At 35.4% G+C, this 26310-nt stretch overlaps 1 long non-coding RNA gene across 2 annotated transcripts; it reads right to left on the bottom strand.

Annotated features, from left to right (window-relative positions):
• On the bottom strand, positions 1-23379 carry LOC110634499 (uncharacterized). 2 transcript variants are annotated; one of them, XR_009143684.1, is made up of 4 exons: positions 23005-23379; positions 21432-21485; positions 17264-17409; positions 1-243 (listed from the first exon to the last, which is right to left on the bottom strand). It is a non-coding gene; the product is annotated as an uncharacterized LOC110634499 (long non-coding RNA). The 2 variants fall into 2 exon arrangements; XR_009143681.1 differs by lacking the exon at positions 1-243 and having other exon boundaries at positions 17174-17409.
• Between the last annotated feature and the right edge of the window lie 2931 nt (positions 23380-26310).

The raw sequence follows: 26310 nt of genomic DNA, 5'->3' as shown, positions 1-26310 counted from the left end.
TAAATAAATACTCAATTTTTCATTTTTAAACACAAATTTTCACTATTTACATTAATATCAAAATATATTACATAAGTCTCACTTATACATGAGAAAATAAAAGTTAATTACAAAATACCCAAATGAAACGTAGTGTCCTACCAATGCACTGAAGTCGGTGAGGTGGCATGGACACTATGCAGAACTATGGACGGCCTCACCCAGTCTGTGGTCTACTGGGCTCTATGTCAGTCTCTCCAGAACCTACGCGTGGCAAAAAGCAACTCGCTAAGCAATAATGTTTCGTAGTGCCAATAATAAAATAAAAAGAACTAAAAGAAAATAAATATACAATGAATATATTGATGTCTTATACAGACAAATTTTTTTGTAATTATTTTTAATCTTATTTATTTGGTATTTGTTATATTCATTATTTCATTAAATTTATCAATTTTCATTTTTTTTTTGTCCAAGTAACCTATTTCATTAAGCTTGCACTGGATACCAAGTACCTCGGGCCGTTACACCATCAGTCACATATGTATCTCCCGGTGTGCAACAGAACAGCTGATAAGCTGTAACAAACATTAGGCACAGGGCCAAGTATCATCATAATATCAGAATGGCTAAAAGCCATAAAATCATAAAATGGCATAATGGTATGTGCAGTACTGCTAACTGAACCCTATTGGCATGCCAACCTATCCAAACCAATCTTACTAGGTGTACTAGGACATGTTACACTTTTAAATTTTCTTGAAATTGAAGTTTAAGTGTTACTATTCATTTCATTAGTCAACTAAAATATTGACTTTTGCATAGACAATAGGTACATTGGTTCTAATATCCTCAACATACCACATTTTGCATTCTAAAGTTGTTGGCATTGGTTGCCAATACCATTTCAAAACTTAGTGTTAGTTATTCACAATTTTCAGATTTCAAGCACTAAGTTTACTATTCCATTATTCATTTGTACAGTAGGAATTTGACAAAATTATCTTCATGAAAGTTGTTCCTTATTGTGTCTAGTTATATTCCTTTTTTGAATCACTCCATTTAGAGTTTTATAGCTCAAGTTATGGCCTAAATACCATAACTGACTGGATTACAAATTTTTCCGATTTTTTGGATAGAACAAAATCTACAGTGTTTTGTACATTGACTGCAGGTTAATTTTTGAATATCTTATGATCAAAATTTAGGTTTGTTTTCATCATGAAAGTTGTAGGTCTATATCTCAGCTACCGGATGGTAAAATTTCAGGTCAATTGGACCTTTCTACACTGTGTTATGACCAAATGAATAAATATTGTTCATTTAGTCATTTTGCCCAGGCAGAATGCAAGTCACCCGGATTAGGGCAATTTTTAGGTCAACTTGATTTGGTTTTTTGGGTAGAGTTTATTCATCAAAGTTGTACCATTATGTGTCTAGTTTCATGTCCAATTAGCCTTGCACCAATTGAACCTATACAACTCCATTTATGGCTGCCCAAACCTGCTGGACACACACCCAGTCCTGCAGGTCACCAAGGACAGCATAGCTAATTTCAAGTCCAACATCCTTACTCACTTCAATTCCTCCTCACACACATTCAAATGGTCACTAATTGACCATTAAAAAGTTAACATACCATTACATGAGCAAACCCTAATATTGTTCAAGTGTCCATATTTTTTTCAAGTTCTTTCATGTATTCCACTTGCATTTCACTTACACAAACTTTTTCAATCACTCATCTCATACCAAGGGCAGCTCATAACCACTTTGCTATCAAGAAAAATCATCAAACCCTAATCAACCCTAGCTGCCGAAATTATAAGGGTGTGTACACACACAATTTTATGTTATTTTCTTACATTTCCTACTTATTTCATGCCATTAAACATGAATTAAATCAACAGTAGTAAGAGTTTGAACACTAATCACTTGGAGCAGAATTTCAAGCTAACAAAACTTCCTCTTTCCTTCCTCTTTTTGCTGCCTAGTGGTGATTTAAGGTGTGAGGATCAAGTTTAGTGAAGAGCTTGAGTGATTTTATGGTGAGATTTGGTGGGGAGTGAAGCTTGGAAAGCTTTTTAATAGAGGAATGGGTTTGGGTAAGGGAGACGTTTGGTTTGGCGAGGAAGAAGCAGAATTATTTTGTCAAGTTTTAGTCTTCCTCATCCCTTTTAATGAGTTTAATAAATTGTGATTGGTGACTGAAATTTAAATGACATCATATGATGTCATAATTAGCATTTCCTTTCATTTTCTTTTCTTCTCTTCTCTACTCATTTCCAATTTAATTTTTAATAATATTTATTCACATTTTATGTCATAATAATTATTTACTTATGTAACACCCTCACTGTAGCAATTCCATACATTCTACTATTCAGGTGACCGGTGTTGGTCCGAACAGCTAGAACATCTGGAAAAAAACATTTAAACTAAAGTGATGAACCATAATTAACTTAAATATTAATAAGAAAAATTTAGGAAAAATTTTAGAAATAAAATACAACTAAGTTAAATGAGCTAGTGCCCTAGCTATGGGTAACCCAGTGGGAAGTTGCGGTCCTCGCAACTAAGAGTCCTAAACCCTGGAGAAAATACATAAAATAATTTTTGGGACTCCAGTGAAGAGTCATTGAGATTTCTATGACATTAGAATGCCAATAAAATGGTTAGAAAAATTTTTAGATCGGTACAGACGATTTTGGCTCAATAAGCCAAACGGAGGGCATTTTGGTCATTTCGTCTTCAGAGATGATTTTTGGCCAACTTGTCCAGTTAAATAAATAATTTGTATGACATAAAATGTGAATAGATATTGTTAAAAATTTAATTGAAAATGAGTAGAAAAGAAAAAAAAAAGAAAATGAAAGAAAAGTGAAATTATGACATCATATGATGTCATTAATGAGCTCTCCACCAATCACAACTTAAGAAAATTACTTAAGGGATAAAATGGACACAAAATAAGATAAAAACAAAAAAGAAAAGTCCAGCAGCCATTTCTTCTTCAACCAGCCAAATTGCTTGAGAGAGAGAGAGAGGAGAGAAAAACCTCCATGAAAGCTTGATCAAGCTTGAATCCCCACCCTTTCTCACCATAAAAGCCCTAGTTGTCTTCACAAAAAATTCACCCCAAACCTTGAGGAAGCTTTGGGCAGCAAAATTTTAAAAAATAATTGAAGTTTTGCAAGACCCAAATTTAGTTCCAAAGAGGTTAGTGACTAAACTTACCCTTTCTCTTTCAATTCATGTTGAAGAAGTGAAATTGAATGCAAACTTACAAGAAAATTTAATAAACATCATGCATACGTCTTGCTTAAAATTCCAGTAGCCTTGGGCTTGGTAGGGTTTTGAAGATTTTCTTGAATTAAAATGATACCCTGGCTGCCCTTAATACTAACCTATTGTTTAGGATAGTGAAAGGCAAGTGAATGCATGATTTGAGATGGAATGGGTTAGGGTTTAGGTATGAAATTGAGACCTTGATCATGTAATGGTGAAAGTAAGTTTTAATGGTTAATTAGTGACCATTTGGTTATGTGTGAATAAGAAATGAAGTGGTTTGTTTAGTGGGAATTGAAGTTAGTGTTGCTGCCTTAGCTGACCTGCAGGATTGAGCATTAGTCCAGCAGGTTTGGGCAGGAATAACTTCAGTTGTAGAGGTTCAATTGGTGCAAGGCCAATTAGACATGAAACTAGACACATAATGGCACAACTTTGGTGAGAAAATCAAACCAAGTTAACCTAAAGATTGCCCTAATCCAGGTGACTTGCATTCTGCTTGGGCAAAATGACCAAATAAACAGTGTTTTTTCATTTGGTTATAACTCAGTGCAGAAAAGTCCAATTGACCTGAAATTTTACCAGCAGAGAGCTGAGATATAGAACTACAACTTTCAGGAAGAAATCAAACCCAAATTGTGACCATAACATGTTCAAAAGATGACCTGAAGTCACTGCATAAAACACTATAGATTTGGTCAGTCCAGAAAATTTGAAAAGTTTGCAATCCGGCCAGTTATGGCTTTTAGGCCATAACTTGAGTTACAAAACTCCAAATGGAGTGATTCAAAAAAGGAAATGTAACTAGACACAATAAGGAACAACTTTCATGTTGATAACTTTGCCAAATTTCCACTGTAAAAATGACCAATAGAACAATAAACACAAGGCTTAAAATCTGAAAATTTTGAACAAATAACACTAAGGTTAGAAATGGTATTGGCAATCAATACCAATAATTTTAGAATTCAAAATATGGTATGTTTGGAGTATTAAAACCAATGTACCTATTGCCTATGCAAAAATCAACATTTTAGTTGACTAATAAAATGAATAGTAATACCTAAACTTAAATTTCAAGAATTGTAAAATTTAAAAGTGTAATATGCCCTAGTACACCTAACAAGATTGGTTTGGATAGGTTGGCATGCCAATAGGGTTTTGTTAGCAGTACTGCATATGGCTTCATGTCCTTCTGTGTTTTATGGCCTCACGTGCCATTGTATGATATAACAGCCTTTGGCTATGTTGATTGAGTTGTTATACTTGGGTTTTATCCCTGATAATTATTACAGCTTATTAGCTATTCTGTTGCACACCGGGAGACACAATGCGACCGATGGTGTGATGGTCCGAGGTACTTGGTACCCAGTACCAGTTTACTCATTTATCCAGTCCAGTCGACTAGTATAGATTACTCGGGCAATTAAAATAAATCTTACCAAATTTTAATCGAATAATACTGCAATGAATGCTAGGAATTAAGTCTACATAAAATGTAAACATACATTCTGCATATTTATTTTATTTAGTTATTTTATTTTATATTGTCACCACCACGCAGAATTGCTTAGCGCGTCGCTTTTGCCACGCGCAGGTATTGGAGACATAGCTGGAGAGTCTAGCAGACCTCAGATCGGGTGAACTTTCAGATCTGCACACAGAGTCTAGAGTCACCTCACATTTGCAGTGCATTGGTAGGACATTAGGTTATTTTTGGTATTTTTTGTTTTGTAAACTTTTGTAATTAGACTTTTATTTTGTCATGTATATTACAAACTCATGTAATTATATTTTGATGTAAACATCTATAAATCATGTTCAGTAATAAATTTGATTATTTCTTATTGAGTTGAGTATGATATGAAGCGAATTGAATTTTGAGATATTGAAGTCATTTGAGAAATTGTAGAAAGATATTGGTGGTTGACTGAGATTGATATTATGATTATAGTGGAAGTGTTTCTAACAGATTCAAAAGAACTGTTTTTCCAATTTAGAGCTGGCACTCTATCGAATTTTCTATAGAATTTGCGAAAAATTCAAATTAATCAAAATTGTAAATAAACGAATTAAAAAGGTTAAATTATAATGAAAATATGATTTGGTGTTCCGGCACACTATGTGACATATCTTGCTCAGCTACACTGTAGACGGTTAAGGGGTGTCACATTTAGTGATATCAGAGCATCGGTTTAGGCGTTTCTGGGCCTAGATAGAGTGCATACCATTGCATTGCATTTTTTTATAAGTGTTGAGGTGACACTGATGCAGATCTGTTTGTTTGCTTATTTTGAATAGAATATGGATCCTACTTCTCAAAGAGCAATTGATGAAGAGGTGGAGAGTTGTGCTCCGCCATGGGCTGAATCTAGAGGCAGGGGAGAATCTGCCCTACCAGCAGCTGAGGCACCTGCTCAAATCTTATTTTGCATTATTTTAGCAAATGACCAAATTTTACTGGCAAATGATAGGGGCAATTCCACCACCACAACCACAGCCACAGCCACAGCCTCCACCAGCACCACAAAAGTTTCATTTAGAGAAACTGCGAAAACATGGGGCTGTGGATTTCTTTAGAAAGAAAGAGGATGACCCTATGACAGCGGAAAACTGGTTAGATAGAACATTCAGAGTGTTGAAACAGCTTCATTGCACCCCCCGAGCAGAACCTGGAAGGTGCTGTGTCCCTACTTCAAGATGATGCATACCAGTGGTGGGACACAGTAACCAGTGAGGTGCAACTGGATCAGATCACCTGGGCTTTCTTCCTCATAGAGTTCAGGAAGAAGTATGTCAATAAGGTATATTTAGAAGAGAGAAGAAGAGAATTTATCAGTCTGAGACAGAGGCAACTATCGGTGGTAGAGTATGAGCGTGAATTCGTCAGATTGAACCGGTATGGGAGGGAGATAGTCCCTATAGAGGCAGAGAGGTGCAGAAGGTTTGAAGAAGGGCTCAATGACAATATCAAAGTCATGATAACAGCATTGGAGATCACGAATTTTGCTAAATTAGTAGATGCTGCATCGAAAGTAGAAAGAGTCCGAATAAATGAGCAAAATAGAAGGGAAAGACAGCAGAAGAGGGGTCCAGGTCAGTTCAATTCATTTTCTGCTCCCAGGAAGAAGAGTAAGAGTCCTCCTGCTCAGGGTTCGGGACAACCACAAGGTCAGGGTCAGTCCCATGGGCCTAGACCACAGTTCACACCTAGAAGAGGCCAGTCCACACCATCGTGGATGCCTCTCGGCACGGTGTTCAAGGGACCACCAAAGATCTTCTCTGTCCCATACCGCTAAGTGGCATAAGGGAGACTGTTGGCGAGTGACTGGTGCATACTTACAATGTGGATCTACAGAACATCAGATCAAAAATTATCCGAAGAGAACTACTACAACTGTCCCAACACAAACAAATAGGCCTGCCCTTACACCTTAAAGGGGTAGGAAGCCCGGTAAATCTAAGGCAGTTGGTCCATCACTGAGGCCTGCATCTGAGTCAGCTGAGAGGCCAGACGCCAGAGTACCTGTTGAAGCCTATGCCATGAGAGCCTAGGAGGAGCAAGATGCCCCAGATGTTATCAGGGGTACGTTTTCCCTCTACAACACATTTGTGCATGCATTGGTGGATCCAGGATCCACTCATTCATACATCTGCATCAAACTACCCATAAAGAGGGGAGTTTCAGTAGAGGAGAGTGATCAAGACATTCTAATCACAAATCCACTAGGCCACAGTGTGGTAGTGAATAAGGTGTATAAAAGTTGCCCGTTGAGGATTCAGGGGTATGAATTCTTGGCAGACCTAATTGAATTGCCCTTCCACGAATTTGACGTGATTTTGGGAATGGACTGCTTGTCACGTCAACAGGCAATAGTTGATTGCAAATTGAGGAGGATTTCTCTGAAAACTCCTGAGGGTAATGAGATTTCAATTGTGGGGGAAAGGACAGATTTCTTGTCCAACGTTATCTCAGCCGCAGTTGCAAGAAGATTGATGAGAAAAGGCTGTGAAGCTTACCTAGCACATGTGGTTGATACTAGGCAAGCTAAGCTGAACTTGTATGATATACCCACAGTAAGAGACTTTCCAGATGTATTTCCTAAAGAATTGTCTGATTTACCACCAGAAAGAGAAGTCGAATTTGCTATTGAGGTAATGCCGGGTACAGCACTAATTTCTATTGCTCCTTATAAGATGGCACCCACTGAATTGAGGGAGTTGAAAATTCAGTTGCAGGAGTTACTCAATAAGGGGTTCATATGCCTCGGTGTGTCACCATGGGGAGCTCCGGTGCTGTTTGTGAAGAAAAATGATGGAACCTTAAAATTATGCATTGATTACCGGCAGTTGAACAAAGTAACTGTAAAGAATAAATATCTGTTGCCCAGAATTGATGATCTATTTGATCAGTTAAAGGGAGCCAGTGTATTTTCAAAAATTAATCTCAGATCAGGGTATCATCAACTAAGGGTAAATGATGCAGATGTGTCAAAAACTGCATTCAGAACCCGATATGGACATTATGAATTCCTAGTGATGCCGTTTGGGTTAACAAATGCACCAGCAGCATTTATGGACTTTATGAACCGTATCTTCCATCCATACTTAGATCGGTTTGTAGTGGTCTTTATTGATGATATTCTAGTGTATTCCAAGACTACGGAAGAACATGATAAACATTTGAGGATTATTCTGCAAACTGTGTGAAAAAAGAAGCTGTATGCTAAGCTGTCCAAGTGTGACGTCTGGATGAGTGAAATCTCCTTCCTTGGACATATAGTATCAGCTGAGGGGATCAGAGTAGATCCCAAAAAGATAGAAGCAGTGATGAAATGGAAACGTACCAGAAATACAACTGAGGTCAGAAGTTTCTTGGGGCTAGCTAGGTATTACAGAAGATTTGTGAAGGGGTTTTCTCTCATAATTGCTCCAATGACCAAGTTGTTACACAAAAATATGAAATTTGGTTGGAACGACAAGTGCAAGCCAGTTTTGAGAGGCTGAAGGCTATATTGACAGAAGCACCAGTGTTAACACAGCCAATGTCGGGAAAGGACTTTGTAGTCTACAGTAATGCCTCGCATAATGGGTTAGGATGTGTATTGATGCAAGAGGGGAAAGTGGTCGCCTTTGCTTCCAGGCAATTAAGGCCACATGAACAGAACTACCCTACTCATGACTTGGAGTTAGCAGCAATTATCTTCGCACTGAAGATATGGAGGCATTATTTGTATGGTGAAAAATATTACATCTATACAGACCACAAAAGTCTAAAGCATTTGCCAACCCAGAAGGAGCTCAATCTTAGACAGAGGCGATGGATTGAATTCCTAAAGGACTATGATTGTATGATAGATTACCATCCTGAAAAGGTAAATGTAGTTACTGATGCTCTAAGCAGAAAGTCCATCACAGCTTTAAAATCACTAAATGTCCGTCTGTCCCTAACTCAAGATGGAGTTATTTTGGCTGAGCTGCAAGTGAGGCCAAACCTAATACAGCAGATTTTAAATGGGTAGAAGGTGGATGAGAAGTTAATGGCTACTATGAGCAAAATCTCAAAAGGGAAGGCAACTGATTATGAGGTGAAAGCAGATGGGTTTCTGTACTACAAAGGAAGAGTATGTGTACCAGATGATGGGAATTGAAAGCCAGTATTCTAAAAGAGGCACACACCAGTGTTTATGCTATGCACCCAGAAAGTACAAAAATGTATCATGATCTAAAGCTTCAGTATTGGTGGCCTGGTATGAAGAAGGATATAGCTGACTATGTGACTAGATGCTTGACATGTCAGCAAGTCAAAGTAGAACATCAAGTTCCATCGAGTTTGCTACAGCCTATACGCATACCTGAATGGAAATAGGATCAGATCACCATGGATTTTGTAAGCGGTCTACCTCTCACCCGGAAGAAGCATGATGCAGTATAGGTGATAGTAGATAGATTGACGAAGTCAGCACACTTTCTGCCAGTTAGGACTGACTACTCACTGGAGAAGCTAGCAGACTTGTATATCAATGAGATAGTTAGACTGCATGGAATTCCACTTTCCATCATATCTGATCGAGACCTAAGGTTTACATCGAGATTTTGGAAGAAGTTGCATGAATCCTTGGGTACACAACTCCACTTCAGCACAGCTTTCCATCCTCAGATGAATGGGCAATCAGAAAGAGTAATTCAGGTAAACAATTGAAACCAATTAAATTAATACAAATATTAAACTGAAATGATAATAATAACATGAAATATATGTCAGGTCCTTGAGGATATGCTGAGGAGTTGTGTCATTGAGTTTGAGGAAAGTTGGGATAGATACCTCCCACTGGCAGAATTTGCATACAACAATAGCTACCAAGCTAGCATCCAAATGGTCCCGTATGAAGTACTGTATGGGAGGAAATGTAGAACTCCAGTGTGTTGGACTGAATTAGGCAAAGAAAAATTGGTAGGGCCAGACCTGGTGAAACAGACTGAGGAGAAGGTAAAGCTAATTAAAGCCAATCTGAAGGTTGCCTCAGGCAGACAGAAATCTTATGCCAACTTGAAGAGAAAAGAAATAGAATATGCAGTTGGCGATAAAGTGTTCCTCAAGGTGTCACCGTGGAAGAAGGTACTAAGGTTTGGAAGAAAAGGTAAGTTAAGCCCTACGTTCATTGACCCATATGAAGTCATTGAACGTGTGGGTCCAGTGGCCTACAGGCTGGCTTTACCACCAGAGCTGGACAAGATCCACAATGTGTTCCACGTATCTATGCTAAGAAGATACTGCTCAGATCCTTCACATGTCATCTCTATGAAAGAAATTGAAGTACAACCAAATTTGACATATGAAGAAGAACCCATACGGATCCTAGCTCGAGAAATGAATGTAATACCCCTATTTGCATAGCCTGGTATATTTCACTATTCTGGTGACCGGTGTCGGTCCGGACAATTAAAGGGATTAGAACCACACTTAAGACAACTAGATAAGCCATAAACACAAATAATTAGTAATTGTCAATTAGTTAAGTATAAATAAGAAAAACAGAACATAAGAAGTTAAATGAGCCGAAAGTCACAGCGATGGGTGACCTTCTCGGGAAAGACTGCGAAGTCAATTTAAACTCAAATTTTGAACCGTAAAATGTGACGCTGCGGTCCTTAGAACTATTACGAACACAGTGAAAAAGAGAAAATCACAAAAAAGAATTGTTAAGCCAGTCAAATAATTAGGTCAGGGAGCCAGAAGAAATATTGAATTATTTGCAAACCAGATCGAACCGGCGAGGGGCAATTTAGTCAATTGACCCCGAGAGCTGACTTCTGACCTAACTGTCAAATAAAATCGGAGAAAAGAAAAATTCAGAATCGAGAATTAAATTAAAGAACTAATGAAAAAAATAAATAAAAAAAAAGAAAAAAGAAATGTAAAAAGTGATAACATCATGCATGACCTCATGCATGATGCAATAAATATATAATTAATAAATTTAATTAATTTGATTTTATGGTCTTCCATAAGACTAAAAACATAAAAGAAAAGAAGAAAAAAATAAGAAAAAGAGTCATATTCCTCATCCTTGCTGCCCCATCTCTCTCTTCCTTCTCACTCATCTTGCTTCCACCATTTTTAAGAGTTAGGAAGCTTGAATATTCCTATTTTCTTCCATATTCACCAAGTCCCAACATTAAAAATTCTCCTTACATGTTGAGCAAGCACTACGGAGCAAAAAGGAGAAGAAAAACTTGAAGATAAGAAAGTTTAGAAACCCTTCAAGCAAGGTTAGTGTTTATTTCTTCAATTTTTCTCTATTTAATGATTAAATACTTGTATTAAGTTGGAATTTGATGAAAATTGAAACAAAATGATAAGATAAGGAATCATAAGGAATTCGGCCAGCCTAGGGAAATATTGGATTTGATGAAAAATTTTGGAATTAAAATGTTAGAGAAGTTGGATTAAGTGTGTAGATGTTGATTTTACACTTTAATGTCATTAGTGGAATGAATTATGTAAACTAGGATTTTGGCATCTAGGGTTTTGGAGATAAAAATGTGAGAATGTATTAAATGGTGTATTGGACTTGGTTTGAGGTGAGAAATGGTCATTTGAGACCAATTGGAGTATGTTAGAAGTGTTGGAACCAAATGCAAATTCGGGTTGCTTAAGATCATGCTGCAGGCAACAGGACCAAGGTCCCTTTGAGGGACTAAAACTGAAAATTTACAAATCCAATTGATGTGAGGCCAATTGGGAATGAAAATAGACACAAAATGGAACATTTTTCATTTAGGAATCATACCCAAAAAGTGACCAAAACCTAGTGAACAAATTGACCAAATCCAGAGTTGGCAATCTGACCTGTACCAAAAATGACCAAATGAACAGTTGGCCATAACTTGGGCTAGGTAGGTCGAAATGACCTAAAATTTTACCAGTGGAAAGTTGAGATATAAACCTAAAACTTTCATAAAGAACACAAACCCAAATTATTCCCTTAACTAAGTCATTTGGCCACCCAAAGTTGGTAACCTAAAACTGCCAAAACCAATTTGGTACCCAGAAATCTGGGTTAAGTCCAATCCGGCAGCCATGATTCAAATGGCTATAACTTGAGATACAAAACTCCAAATGGAGTGATTCAAAAAGGAGAATAAATTTAAGACAATAGGGAACATTTTCTATGAATAAAGTCTTGCCAAATTCTAACAGAAAAATGATCAATAGAACAGTGTAACATAAGACACCAAAACTGAAAAATTGCAAATTTGCCTAAAAGACTTAAATTTTGAGTAAACAACCAAAACCAACAAATTTAGTAACCAAAATGTGGTATGTAGGTGAAGTTGGAATTCTCATACCTATTAAGCCTTAGAAAGTCAACAAATTGACTTGAATAGTATTGGAATAGTAACTCCGAAACACAAATTTTAAAGAACGTCAAGTTTAGCAAATTAAAGCTAGGTATAAGTGAATTTGAATTTATTTTTGGATTAATGATGAGTTGTGATACTGAAACACTGTGAAATTGTGTGTTTTAGTGGAAAAGAACACCGGGAAAAATCCCGAAGAATCGAGTCAAGGCCAAGAGGCAACTCGCTTAAGGTTTGTGCACAACGTAAGATTTCTGTAAATTTTCTTCAGCGTATTGTTTTGAATAATTTGAAATATCAAATTGTGACATCATTGTGATGAAATATTTATTATGCTTTTGATTTAAATTGTTGAAAGTTATTTGTATATATTTAAAATGACAATGTTTAGTAAATTATTAAGATAAGTTTTGAAACCACAGTGTCATGACCATATATTTAAACACCTCACTAGCATGACTAGTGGGGGTAATCAGTTTCAAATTTTGATTCCTTCTCTGGCTGAAGTGTTGAGGTGTGTGCTAGTAGAAGAATAAAAATAATGAGTTCCCATATATTTGAGCTAGCTAGCCTTGTGATGTGACTTCTCTTTATCCTCTGGCTATTGAGATTATATTTGTTTCGAATAGTATGATATAACTGTGGGTTTTATGAAATTGGTTTTGACACTTCGAAATGAAATTGTTTGGATAAAAATCTCAATTCATGTTTTGTATTTAATTCTCATGTTCAGTTCAATTTTTAAATAAATATGATTTAAATTCTGCATAAAGATTATTTTAGTATGTTATGCCCACTGAGTCCTAGTACTCAGCGATGGCTGTTATTGCTGTCACAGATTTAGAGACTATAGGAGCAGCAGATTGAGCTGCTGAGGACTGAGGAACTACCTGCTTTGAAGTTATCGAGTATATTTTATACCCTGACTATAAAAATTTATTTTAATGTATGTAATGTATGTAAAGGTATGGACATGTAAAACTGGTCTTGAGCAGTTGGTATAAAGTTTCTAATAAATTTTAGTTTGAATTTCTCTTAATGTAAATTTTTGTAATGATGTATATAAATTGTTTTATCTTTTATGAAATATGAATGGAAGTATTTTGTTTTAAATTGAATGATATTAATTAATGGTATTTTTATGATTGTTGAATATTGGAAATTGTGGATTTGAATTTTTGGAGATTGATAAATGATGTTGAAATTGATTGGGATGATTGTGAATTTGAAAAAGTTATTGAGACAAATTATTAAAAGTGCTTTTTACAAGTATTTGAAGAACTGTTTTCTTAAAATATAGAAAGCACTCTGCTGAAATTTTTATAAAATTTGCGAAAAAATAAAATGGGCCAAAAATTTTAACTAATTTTTAACTTTAATTAAATGTTTTAATACCTATTAGAAAATGCTCACCACTTATAAAAAGTAAGAAAATTATTTTAAAATCCCTTGTAGGGTACTTAATGAGTTATCGGTAGATGAAGTTCGGTAGTTCATTAGGTATTCTACGGGATTATGTTATGCCTTACAGAGGGGTAAGGTGTGACACGTTTTAGTGGTATCAGAGCAAATTTTTGAAGTATGTTTTAACTTGTATTGTGTCTTTTCTTTGTTAAGTATAACTGCTCAATGTCCTTATTTGTTATATACAGTGCATTACATCATAAATATGAATTAACGGGGGGAAATCTCCTTGTGTTATTTGTTCAGGAGATAATCTAACTTCAGACTGAAATGGAAGAAGGGGATCGCTCAGTCGAGCAATCTGTTGAAGTTGAGGCACAAGGGGAAGCCCCAACTCTACAGAATGTCAGTGGATCAGTAGCACCAGCCCCACAAATGCCGCAGTTTCCTGCACAATTCGCACAGCAGATAACTACGATGTTTCAACAAATGGCTGGGAGTATGCCTGCTCAAGCTCCACCCCAAACACCTGTGGTACAACCACTACCTCCAGCCAAACAATATGACAAGTTATTAAAGTATGGGGCTACAGAGTTTAAAGGTACAGTGGACCCTTTAGAGGCAGAGCAATGGCTTGAAAGGATGGATAGAGTGTTTAAGAAGTTGCACTGCCCAGATGAGTTGAAGTTTGAATACTCTGTGTCACTACTGCAAGGGGATGTGTATGATTGGTAGAAGACCATCCCCCACAGCTTGGCTGAACCACCAGTAGGACGACTTCATCAGAGAGCTCAGACAGAAATATGTCCCATATGCAAATGTGGATCAGAAACTGCAAGAATTTTTGAGTCTAAAACAAGGCAATAGATCAATGGCAGAGTATGAGAGGGAGTTCTCCCGCTTAAGCCACTATGCTGGGAGTCTCCTTTCTACCAGCAAGGCAAGGTGCAAGAGATTTGAGACGGGTTTGAAGCCTAGTTTGAGGATGCAAGTAGTGGGATTCAGACACAGCAATTTTTCAAAACTTATTTCTCAAGCACTTGAGTTGGAGAGAATTGAAACAGAAGCAATCCCAGTAAAGGAAAAATCAGAGAAAGCTGAGAAATCAGAAAAAGATAAGGGGGGAAAGTCAATAGAGCCAAGTTCTGGTGGTACCTCTAGATGAAGAAGAAATTTGGTGGACCTAGCAGAGGTCGAGGTGGAAGATTTGGAAGGGGCAGATTCTCTGGACAGAAACCCCCCTAGGTCTGGTTAGCAGTCAAGCAAGGGTTCATATCCTACCCACCCCTGTGAGACTTGTAACAAGATTCATGGGGGAGAATGCTATTGGGCAACAGGAGCCTGCTTCAACTGTGGAGACAAGGGCCATTTAGCTAAAGACTGCACTAGTGCTCTTAGATTCAGTCCAGCTCCTACCACTGCAGAAGGATCTATTCAGAGTCCTGCTCCAGAGGTTCACAACCGGTTGGCAGAGGAAGAGGCAGAGGTAGAGGCCTAAACCCTGGAGAAAATTTATAAAATAATTTTTGGAACTCCAATGAAGAGTCATTGAGGTTTCTATGACATTAGAATGCCAAGAAAATGCTTAGAAAAATTTTTAGATCGGTACAGACGATTTTGGCTCAATAAGCCAAATGGAGCGCATTTTGGTCATTTCGTCTTCAGAGATGATTTTTTTCCAACTTGTCCAGTTAAATAAATAATTTATATGACATAAAATGTAAATAGATATTGTTAAAAATTTAATTAAAAATGAGTAGAAAAGAAAAGAAAAGAAAATGAAAGAAAAGTGAAATTATGACATCATATGATGTCATTAATGAGCTCTCCACCAATCACAACTTAACAAAATTACTTAAGGGATAAAATGGACACAAAATAAGATAAAAACAAAAAAAAAAGTCCAGCAGCCATTTCTTCTTCAACCAGCCGAATTGCTTTAGAGAGAGAGAGGGAGAGAGAGAGGAGAGAAAAACCTCCATGAAAGCTTGATCAAGCTTGAATCCCCACCCTTTCTCACCATAAAAGCCCTAGTTGTCTTCACGAAAAATTCACCCCACACCTTGAGGAAGCTTTGGGCAGCAAAATTTTGAAGAAAAATTAAAGTTTTGCAAGACCAAAACTTAGTTCCAAAGAGATTAGTGACTAAACTTACTCTTTCTCTTTCAATTCATGTTGAAGGAGTGAAATTGAATGCAAACTTACAAGAAAATTTAATAAACATCATGTATGTCTTGCTTAAAATTCCAACAACCTTGGGCTTGGTAGGGTTTTGAAGATTTTCTTGAATTAAAATGGTACCCTAACTGCCCTTAATACTAACATATTGTTTAGGATAGTGAAAGGCAAGTGAATGCATAATTTGAGATGGAATGGGTTAGGATTTGGGTATGAAATTGAGGCCTTTGATCATGTAATGGTTAAAGTAAATTTTAATGGTAAATTAGTGACCATTTGGTTATTTGTGAATAAGAAATGAAGTGGTTTGTTTAATAGAAATTGAAGTTAGTGTTGCTGCCTTGGCTGACCTGCAGGACGGAGCATGAGTCCAGCAGGTTTGGGCAGTAATAACTTCAGTTGTAGAGGTTCAATTGATGCAAGGCCAATTGGACATGAAACTAGACACATAATGGCACAACTTTGGTGAAGAAACCATACCCAAAAAATCAAACCAAGTTGACCTAAAGATTGCCTTAATCCGGGTGACCTACATTCTATCTGGGCAAAATGACTAAATAAACAGTGTTTATTCATTTGATCATAACTCAGTGCAGAAAAGTCCAATTGACCTAAAATTTTACCAACAGAAAACTGAGATATAGAACTACAACTTTTATGAAGAAACTAAACCCAAATTGTGACCATAACATGTTCAAAAGATGACCTCAAGTCACTGCACAAAACACTGTAGATTTGGTCAGTCCAAAAAATCTGAAAAGTTTGCAATCCGGCCAGTTATGGTTTTTAGGCCATAACTTGAGCTACAAAAATTCAAATGGAGTGATTCAAAAAAGGAAATGTAACTAGACACAATAAGAAACAACTTTCATATTGATAACTTTGACAAATTTTCACTGTAAAAATGACCAATTGAACAGTAAACACAAGGCTTGAAATCAAAAAATTTTGAACAACTAACACTAAGCTTAGAAATGGTATTGGCAACCAATACCAACAATTTTAGAATGCAAAATGTGGTATGTTGTGAGTATTAAAACCAATGTACCTATTGCCTATGCAAAAGTCAACATTTTAGTTGACTAATGAAATGAATAGTAACACCTAAACTTAAATTTCAAGAATTGTAAAATTTAAAAGTGTAACATGCCCTAGTACACCTAACAAGATTTTTTTGGATAGGTTGGCATGCCAATAGGGTTCTGTTAGCAGTACTGCATATGACTTCATGCTATTCTATGTTTTATGGCCTCACGTGCCATTCTGTGATATAATAGCCTTTGGCTATGTTGATTGAGTTGTTATACTTGGGTTTTATCCCTGATAATTATTACAGCTTATTAGCTGTTCTGTTGCACACCTGGAGACATAATGTGACCGATAGTGTGATGGTCTGAGGTACTTGGTACCCAGTGCCAGTTTACCCATTTATCTAGTCCAGTCGACTAGTATAGGTTACTTGGGCAATTAAAATAAATCTTACTAAATTTTAATCAAATAATACTGCAATGAATGCCAAGAATTAAGTCTACATAAAATGTATACATACATTTTGCATATTTATTTTATTTAGTTATTTTATTTTATATTGTCACCACTAAGCAGAATTACTTAGCGCATCGCTTTTGCCACGCGCAGGTACTGGAGACATAACTGGAGAGTCCAGCAGACCTCAGACCGGGTGAACTTTCAAATCTGCACACAGAGTCCAGAGTTACCTCACATTTGCAGTGCATTAGTAGGACATTAGGTTACTTTTGGTATTTTGTGTTTTGTAAACTTTTGTAATTAGACTTTTATTTTGTCATGTATATTACAATCTCATGTAATTATGTTTTGATGTAAACACCTATAAATCATATTCAGTGATAAATTTGAGTATTTCTTATTGAGTTGAGTATGATATGAAGCGAATTGAATTTTGAGATATTGAAGTCATTTGAGAAATTGTAGAAAGATATTGGTTGTTGACTGAGATTGATATTATGATTATATTGGAAGTGTTTTTAATAGATTCAAAAGAACTGTTTTTCCAATTTACAGCCGGCACTCTGCCAAATTTTTCATAGAATTTGCGGAAAATTCAGATTAATCAAAATTATAAATAAATGTGTTAAAAATGTTAAATTGTAATGGAAATATGATTTGGTGCTCCGGCACACTTTGTGGCATATCTTGCTCAGCTACACTGTAGACGGGTAAGGGGTGTCACAACTTAACTGGACAAGTTGGTCAAAAATCATCTCTAAAGACGAAATGACCAAAATGCCCTCCGTTTGGCTTAACAGACTAAAATTGTCTGTACCGGTTAAAAAATTTTTCTAAGCATTTTCTTGGCATTCTAACGCCTTAAAAACCTCAATGACCCTTATCTGGAATCCCAAAAATTATTTTATGAATTTTTTCCTAGGTCTAAGGCTCCTAGTTGCGAGGACCGCAACTTTTCACTGGGTTACCCATCGCTAGGGCACCAGCTCATTTAACTTGGTTGTATTTTATTTCTAAAATTTTTCCTAAATTTTCTTATTAATAGTTGAGTTAATTATGGCTCCTCACTTTAGTTTAAATATTTTTCCAGACATTCTAGCTGTCTGAACTGACACTGGTCACTGAAACAGTAGAATGTACAGAATTGCTATGGTGAGGGTGTTACAACTCTTCCCCTCTAATAAAAATTTTGTTCTCGATGTGGGATTTGCCTAAGGGACCTTTCACCTCCTGGGAAGTTCTCCATTTCACCTATGGGACAAAACCGTGAGGCTTATGACCAAAGCGGACAATTTCTCTAGTGGTTGGAGCCCGACCGTTACAATAAAAACCGTGATGCTTATGGCCAAAGCAGACAATTTCTCTAGTGGTTAGAGCCCGACCGTTACAATTGGTATCAGAGCCGCTCGCGTGTCCTCTTGGGCGATGGTGAGGCAAACCTCAGCGAGGACGCTGAGTCCCGAAAGGGGGAGAGAAAGGTCCCTTAGGCAAATCCCACAACGGAAAAGCACGGAGATGGTCTTGGATTCAAAAAGTAATGATATAGAAAATAGGAGAACTAATCACCAGAGGCGCCTTTTGGTGGAATGGCCTGGAGAGTTAGAAGAACTCCAGGGTTAAGTGTGCTCGCTTGAGAGAAATCCTAAAATGGGCGACCTCCTGGGAAGTTCTCCATTCTACCTATGGGACAAAACCGTGAGACTTATGGCCAAAGCAAACAATTTCTCTAGTAGTTGGAGCCCAATCGTTACAATGTATGACCAATATGGTGTGTAATAAGTGTTGGAATTGAGTTTGAATTCGAATTGAATATGGTCATTCTGCAGGCAGCATAACTAAGGTCCCTGAACTAAAAATTTATAAACCCAATTAGTGTGAGGCCAATTGGAAATGAAACTAGACGCAAAATGACACATTTTTCATTTAGGGATCATGCCCAGAAAGTGACCAAAAACTAGTGAACAAATTGACCAAATCCGGAATTGGATGTTCTGCCCTGTACAAAAATGACCAAATGAATCATTTAACCATAACTTGGGCTAGACAGGTCTAATGACCTAAAATTTTATCAGTAGAAAGCTGAGACATAGACCTGCAACTTTCATGAAGAACACAAACTCAAATTATGCCCTTAACCAAGTTATTTAGCCACCCAAAGTTAGTGACCTAAAACTGCTAGAACCAGGTTTGGTGCCCAGAAAATCTGGGTTAGACCAATTCGGCCAACCATATTCAAATGGCTATAACTTGGGCTAAAAAACTCCAAATTGAGTTATTCAAAAAGGAAAATAAAGTTAACACAATAAGGAACAATTTCTATGAAGAAAACTTAGCCAAATTCTAATAGAAACATGATCAATGGAACAGTGCAAAATAAGACACCAAAACTGAAATTTTGAAATTTTGCCTAAAAAACTTAAAATTTGAGAAAACAACCAAAACTAACAAATTAGGTAACCAAAATATGATATTTGGGTGAAATTAGAATTCCCATACCTATTAAGCATTCGAAAGTCAAGAAATTAACTTGAATAGTATCGTGAATAGTAACTCCGAAATACAAATTTTAAAGAACATCAAGTTTAACATATTAAAGTTATATATAAATAGATTTGAATTTATTTTTAGACTTATGATAAATTATGATACTGAAACACTATGAAATTATGTGTTTCAATTGAAAAGAATACAAGGAAAGAACCTGAGGTATCGAGTCAAGACCAAGAGGTGACTCAATGTTTGTGCACAACATAGAATTTTCTATAAATTTTCTTCTGTAAATTATTTTGAATGAATTGTAATATTAAATTGTGACTTAAGTTGTTGAAAGTTTACGTATGTGTTTGAAATGGCAATAAACATTTGATAAATTGTTAAGATAGTTTTGAAACCACAGTGTCATGACCATATATTTGAATATCTCACTAGCATGACTAATGGGGGAAATTAGTTTCGAATTTTTATTCCTTCTCTGGCTGAAGTGTTGAGATGTGTGTCAGTAGAAGAAGAAATTGAATGGATATCAATATATTTGAGCTAGCTAGCCTTGTAATGTGACTTCTCATAAGCCTCTAGCTATTGAGATGATTATTGTTTCGAATGGCATGATATAACTGTGTGTTTTTATGAAATTTGTTTTGAGACTTTCGAAATGAAATTGTTTGGATTAAATGCATATAAATAATGTTTTGTATTTATTTCTCATGTTTAGTTCAATTTTTGAATAAGTATGATTTAAATTCTGCATAAAAATTATTTTAGTATGTTGTGCACCACTGAGTCACAGTACTCAGCCATGGCTATTATTACTGTCGCAGATATAGAAACTAGAAGAGTAGCAGAGTGAGCTATTGAGGATTATTGAGCCACCTTCCCTGAAGTTCTATCGGATATATTTTATACCCTGATTGTAATAATTATTTTGATGTATGTAAATGTATGTACATGTAGAACTAGTTATGAGCAGTTGTATAAAGTTTGTAATAATATTAGTTAAATTTTTCTAATGTAAATTTTGGATGAATGTAATTTTTTTTAACTGTAATTAAATATGAATGAAAGTATTTTGTTTTAATTTAAATGAAATTACTTAGTATTATTTTGGATGTTATTTGAATTGGAAATTACTGATTTGAATTTTTGGAATTTGAGAAATGATGTTGAAATTGGTTGTGATGGATGTTGATTTGATAAAGTTGATGAGATAAATCATTAAAAGTGCTTTTTACAGGTATTTGAAGAACTGTTTTATCAAAATACAGACGGTACTCTATCGAAATTTTTCTAAAATTTATGGAAAAATAAAAAGGGACAAAAATTTTAACTACTTTACAAACTCTAATTAAATGTTTTAATACCTATAAGAAAATACTCACCACTTTTAAAAAGTAAGAAAATAATTTTAAAATCCCTCGTAGGGTATTTAATGAGTTATCGATAGGTGAAGTTCGGTAGTTCATTAGGTATTCTACGGGATCATGTTATGCCTTACAGAGGGGTAAGGTGTGATAATGTAATAATTAAATAAATTAATAATAGCATAGCTTGATATATTCCATTTCCATGTCAAATACATGCACATAATAAACTTCCTATCAATGTATTAAAGTCAATAACAAAAGGTAATGGACCAACTTAGTGAAAGTAGAGATTAAGAGACTAATAAAATATTTGTGAAAGATAAATGAATAAAATAGGAAGAAAAAAAAGGACAAAATGAAGTGAATTACCTCTGTTGAAATTCATTCATTCATTGACTGGTTCAAAACATAAATCCTGCATTTCTTTTCCATAGTAAACGACTCAGAAAATGAAGCAGCTCTTTCAATGAAATCATATAGCTGAAAATTTATATGATTCAACATCTGGACATGATCATCTCCAAAGCAATAGAAGATCAAGGGAAAAAATAAAAAATAAAAAATAAAAAAGAGCTGCTTGCCATAAGTTCCACTATCCTCATAATAGGAAAACTATTATTTGAATTAATTACATTAACATGCTAGTCAGATGGTGGATGCCCTAACAAAGTAGCAAAAATATTGGTACCGACACTTGTAACAAGATTAAAGACAGCAAATATTCTACATATAGCAAGTCAATGGATTGAGATTTTACAGTTAAAAGCAGTATATATCATAATATACAAAAATTTTGTCGTGTTTTCTCAAAGTTTCTAAAATAACCAATGAATCAGGAGAAACCCTACTTGTTACCTCAATCTCTGCTTTTTGGCTTTACTTTGTAAATTGAAAGTCAAAATATAATAAAATATTTCTATACTATGAATGATGAATTCCTATGTAGCTTTTCTACAGGTGAATGAAAATAGAATAGAGCAATATCCATCATTAAATTCATTAAAGATAATTATATAAAAATCAAAATAAAAAATAAAAAATAAACATACACACACACAAGCAACTAGATAAACATCCAAAATGACATCCAAAAATCTAAATTTTGATTAGCTTTTCTATAGCTTTACTTGATATGGTGACGGGTAGATTTACTGTAATCTTACCTTTTATGGTGCTTGATTAATGATCTTTAATAATCATTTGTTTAAACAAGCACAATAAATCCCCCAGTACTAAAAAAAGGTTCGAACCCCAATATATGCTCAAACAAATAATAGAATCAGCAACTAGAATAATGAAATCATCTTTCAAAGCAATAGCAAAGGAACTCTCTTTTAATATCATAGATCGCACTTTGCATGTTTCAATTATTACTTTGACTGTTATACCATATTACCAATAGGATAATGCTATAGACATTAATAGATGTTACATACAGTTTCATCAACCTACATGACAATTCTTAGTTATATTGTAATCATGAAAAGAATGGGCAAATAATTGCATAAATCCAAACTTTGGGATAATTTCAATTCTATCTAATTCTCTAAATATAATCAATTTAGGCAATATATTTAGAATCAACAACATATTAACATGCAAGAAATGGCTAATCAGGATTCAATTAACAAGTGGAACCCACATGATGATCTCTTACCCACCGTGCAATGGCATTTTGAAACAAAGGTAACAAGAAATTAAGGTGCTCATCTATGATTTGAGTCAAAGGTAATAAAGGAAGTTTATTTAAGGTCACCTAAATCGTGTCTCACACATTCAATCAAGAATCCAGCATATATACACAAACAGAAAAAGTCCAATCACACCATTTAGGAAGAAATCAACCCAAAAAATTCCATTTTTAAAATCATAAATCAATTAATCAAAAGTAACCAGTATTTTAATGTAAATATAAAGGAAAACAAAAGGATTGAAGCATTACCTACAAATACTGTAGTTGACAAAGGAAAAGAGGCTGAACTGAACTGTTGATAAAAGAAGACCCAAAAGAAAAACGCTAGTTTCGGTTGAGCAGTGTCCAGTAAATGTGCGACTTTTTGAGGGGGATGGGTCTGCAAGGTGATTGTCGCTATTGGCTCAAATGGGTCTTCTCTCTGTGCCATGAAAAGTAGACACAAATGGGTCCTCTCTCTGTGCCGTGAAAAGCTTTTGCCTATAGAAGAATTGGGTGTTCCTTGCAGTGTGAAATGATGTTGTCCAAGCAATTGAAGAAATGGCTAAGTATTGAGTTTGTGAGGAAGAAGGAAGCAAAGAGGGAAAATGAGATTCTTAAGTGCTCACTAAAAATGCCTGTAGAGAATTGCGTCGTTCTTTTTGAAGGGATTTATTTTTTTCACCCTTTTTTTTTCTTTTTTTTTCCCTTTTATTTTATCTTATGATTTTTCAAAACTTCCAATAAAAATTCTCGCCTCAAATTGAATCAAATCTATCTCAAATTCGATTATTATTATCACATTTTACTCACCTACCGATAACTATAGTATAGCTAATAAATTATCGAACTTCACTTACCGATAACCTATTAAATATACTACAAAAGATTTTAAACAAATTCAATTCGTTTCAAATTCTAAATTAGTGATAAGTAATCATTAAAGAACTTTTAAACGAAGTTTATATCATGGATTGAAATTTTGATTAATTCGAGATTTTGTAAATTTTACAGAAATTTCTTCCGTTTAAAAATTGAGAAAACAGTTTTCCAAAATCTATTTAAAATACTCCCAATACGTATAATGTCCACAACTCCATTTAAACCCAATACAATCCAATCTCAACCAACATAATTTCAAGCAATTCAGTATCATTTAATTCAGTTCAATTTACATATAAAATTCTCAATTCAAGAAAAAGAGAACAAAATAATATTATTACAAATTTTATTGTATAACTGCTCATTTTGCAACACCCTTCCTGTAGTAACTCCGTACATTCTATAATTTCGGTGACCAGTGTCGGTCCGGATAGGTAGAATGTGACACCCCTTACCCGTGTACAGTATACCCGAGTAAGTAATGCCACACGGTGTACTGGCACACTCTAATATACCTTAATTATTTTATACCATACTTTTGAATATAATTTGTGAAATATACTTTATTTAAGCCATTTATCAAAATTATTATTTATTTGAGGTTCCGAAAATTTTAAAGAAAATCCGGCGGAGTACCGGCTAAAAATGGAGAAAACAGTTCTTCGGAACCTGTTAAAAACACTTCCAATATTTATGTTCAATCATCTCAAACTCCAATATCCAAAATCTCAACAATATTTCTCAATTTCAGTTCTCAATAGCCTTTTCATTTCTCAAACATCCATTTCTCATAATACTCATATACAAACAATAAATAATTGCTCAAATTTTGCATTCATAGTCATAACTTCCATTATTTACATGAACGTCAGAATACATTACATAAGTTCAAATACATATGAGAAAGTAAAATTAGCTACAAAATATCAAAATGACACCTAGTGTCCTACCAATGCACTGCAGAAGTTGAGGTGACACGGACATCGTGCAGAATCGCAGATGGACTCACCCGACCGTGGTCTACCGGGCTCACGATCGTATCTCCAGTACTCACGCGTGGCAAAGCAACGCGCTAAGCAATAATGCTTAGTGGTGCAATAATATAATAAAAGAAAATAGCAAGAAATTAAATGTGTAGTGAATGTATATGTTTTATTTGTTTGGTATTTGTATATCATTTACTTTGTCCACTTTTATTCATTTGGTTGTCCCAAGTAACCTACACTAGACGACTGGACTGGATAAACGGGTAAACTGGCACTGGGTATCAAGTACCTTGGGCCGTCACACCATCGGTCACATATGTGTCTCCGGCAGGCAATGTAATGAGCCTAACAAGTCAGAATATATCGAGCACAAGGCCAAAGCTCAATACAAGGTCAGAATGGCTAAAAGCCATGAAATCACGGAATGGCATATTGCCATGTGCGATCGCTAATCGAACCCAATTGGCATGCCAAACTATCCAAACCAATCTTGTTAGGTATACTAGGGCATTTAAAACTTTTAAATTCTTCAATTTGTAAATTTCAAGTTTTGGTGTTACTATTCACCTCATTGGTCAACAAAAATGTTGACTTTTGGATAGAAAATAGGTGTATTAGTTTTAACATCCCAAACATACCACATTTTGTATTTAAAACTTGTTGGAATTGATTGCCATTTTCATTTCTCAACTTAAATCTAAGAGGGCAGAAATTTCAGTTTTGGAGACCCAATTTTACTGTTCCATTGGGCCCTGTTTCAGTGAGAATTTGAAGAAATGACAAACATGAAAGTTGTTCCTTATTTTGTCTAGTTGAATTTTCTTTTTTGAATCACTCCATTTGGAGTTTTGTAGCTCCAGATATGGTCCAAAAACCACAGCTGGCCGGATTTGCATTCTACAGAAATTACCATATCTATAGTAACATGAACAGTGACTGCCACTGCCATTTGGGTTAGGTTCTGGCCATAATTTGGGGTAGGTTCCTTCATGAAAGTTGTTTGTCTATGTCTTAACTTGTTGCTGTAAAAATTTCAGGTCAATTGACCAAATCTACAGTGAGTTATGGCCAAATGAACAGTTACTGTTCATTTGGTCAATTCTGCAGAATTAGTTTCAGGGTATCCGGATTGGGGCCAAGTTTTGGTCCTCTTGCTTTGGTCTTTTGGGCATGGTTTCTTCAGAAAAAATGTGCCATTATAAGCCTAGTTTCATGTCCAATTGGTCAAACACCAATTGGACCAACACAGCCAAAGTTATGGCTGTGTAATTGGACTGAAATCTCAGTCCATTGCTTTGTCCTAGGGCGACTTACTCCTTCTCTTTGCAATCCTATTTTTCAGTCCAAATTGTGCTCAACTTACCTAAAATAGTCACTAATTAACCATTAAAAAGTTCTCTAATAATTTCCTAAGCCAAGTCAAATTTTCACCTTCCTAAACCCTAATTCAATTTCATGATTTATGCCATTTACCTTGGTTAGCTACTAATGCATTACTCATATGTTTATAACTTCAAACATGGTTTCTATTTCACTTCAATCTCATCAAAAACACTCCTACGTATTCCTTTTCTAGGGCATCCGAAATTCAAGAGCTCATACACATAGGTTTTTGTTCATTTAAATTACAAGTCTTACTAAATTTCAAGTCCAAAATCATGAAATTTAAGAGTTTTATGTTTATAGTTGCACTAACCTTGAATGGGTA

Source organism: Hevea brasiliensis, chromosome 2 (assembly GCF_030052815.1).
Source record: "Hevea brasiliensis isolate MT/VB/25A 57/8 chromosome 2, ASM3005281v1, whole genome shotgun sequence".
In the NCBI taxonomy this organism is placed as follows: Eukaryota; Viridiplantae; Streptophyta; class Magnoliopsida; order Malpighiales; family Euphorbiaceae; genus Hevea; species Hevea brasiliensis.
The sequence above is the reverse complement of the archived record's forward strand: the minus strand, read 5'-3'. Positions and strand labels throughout refer to the sequence as shown.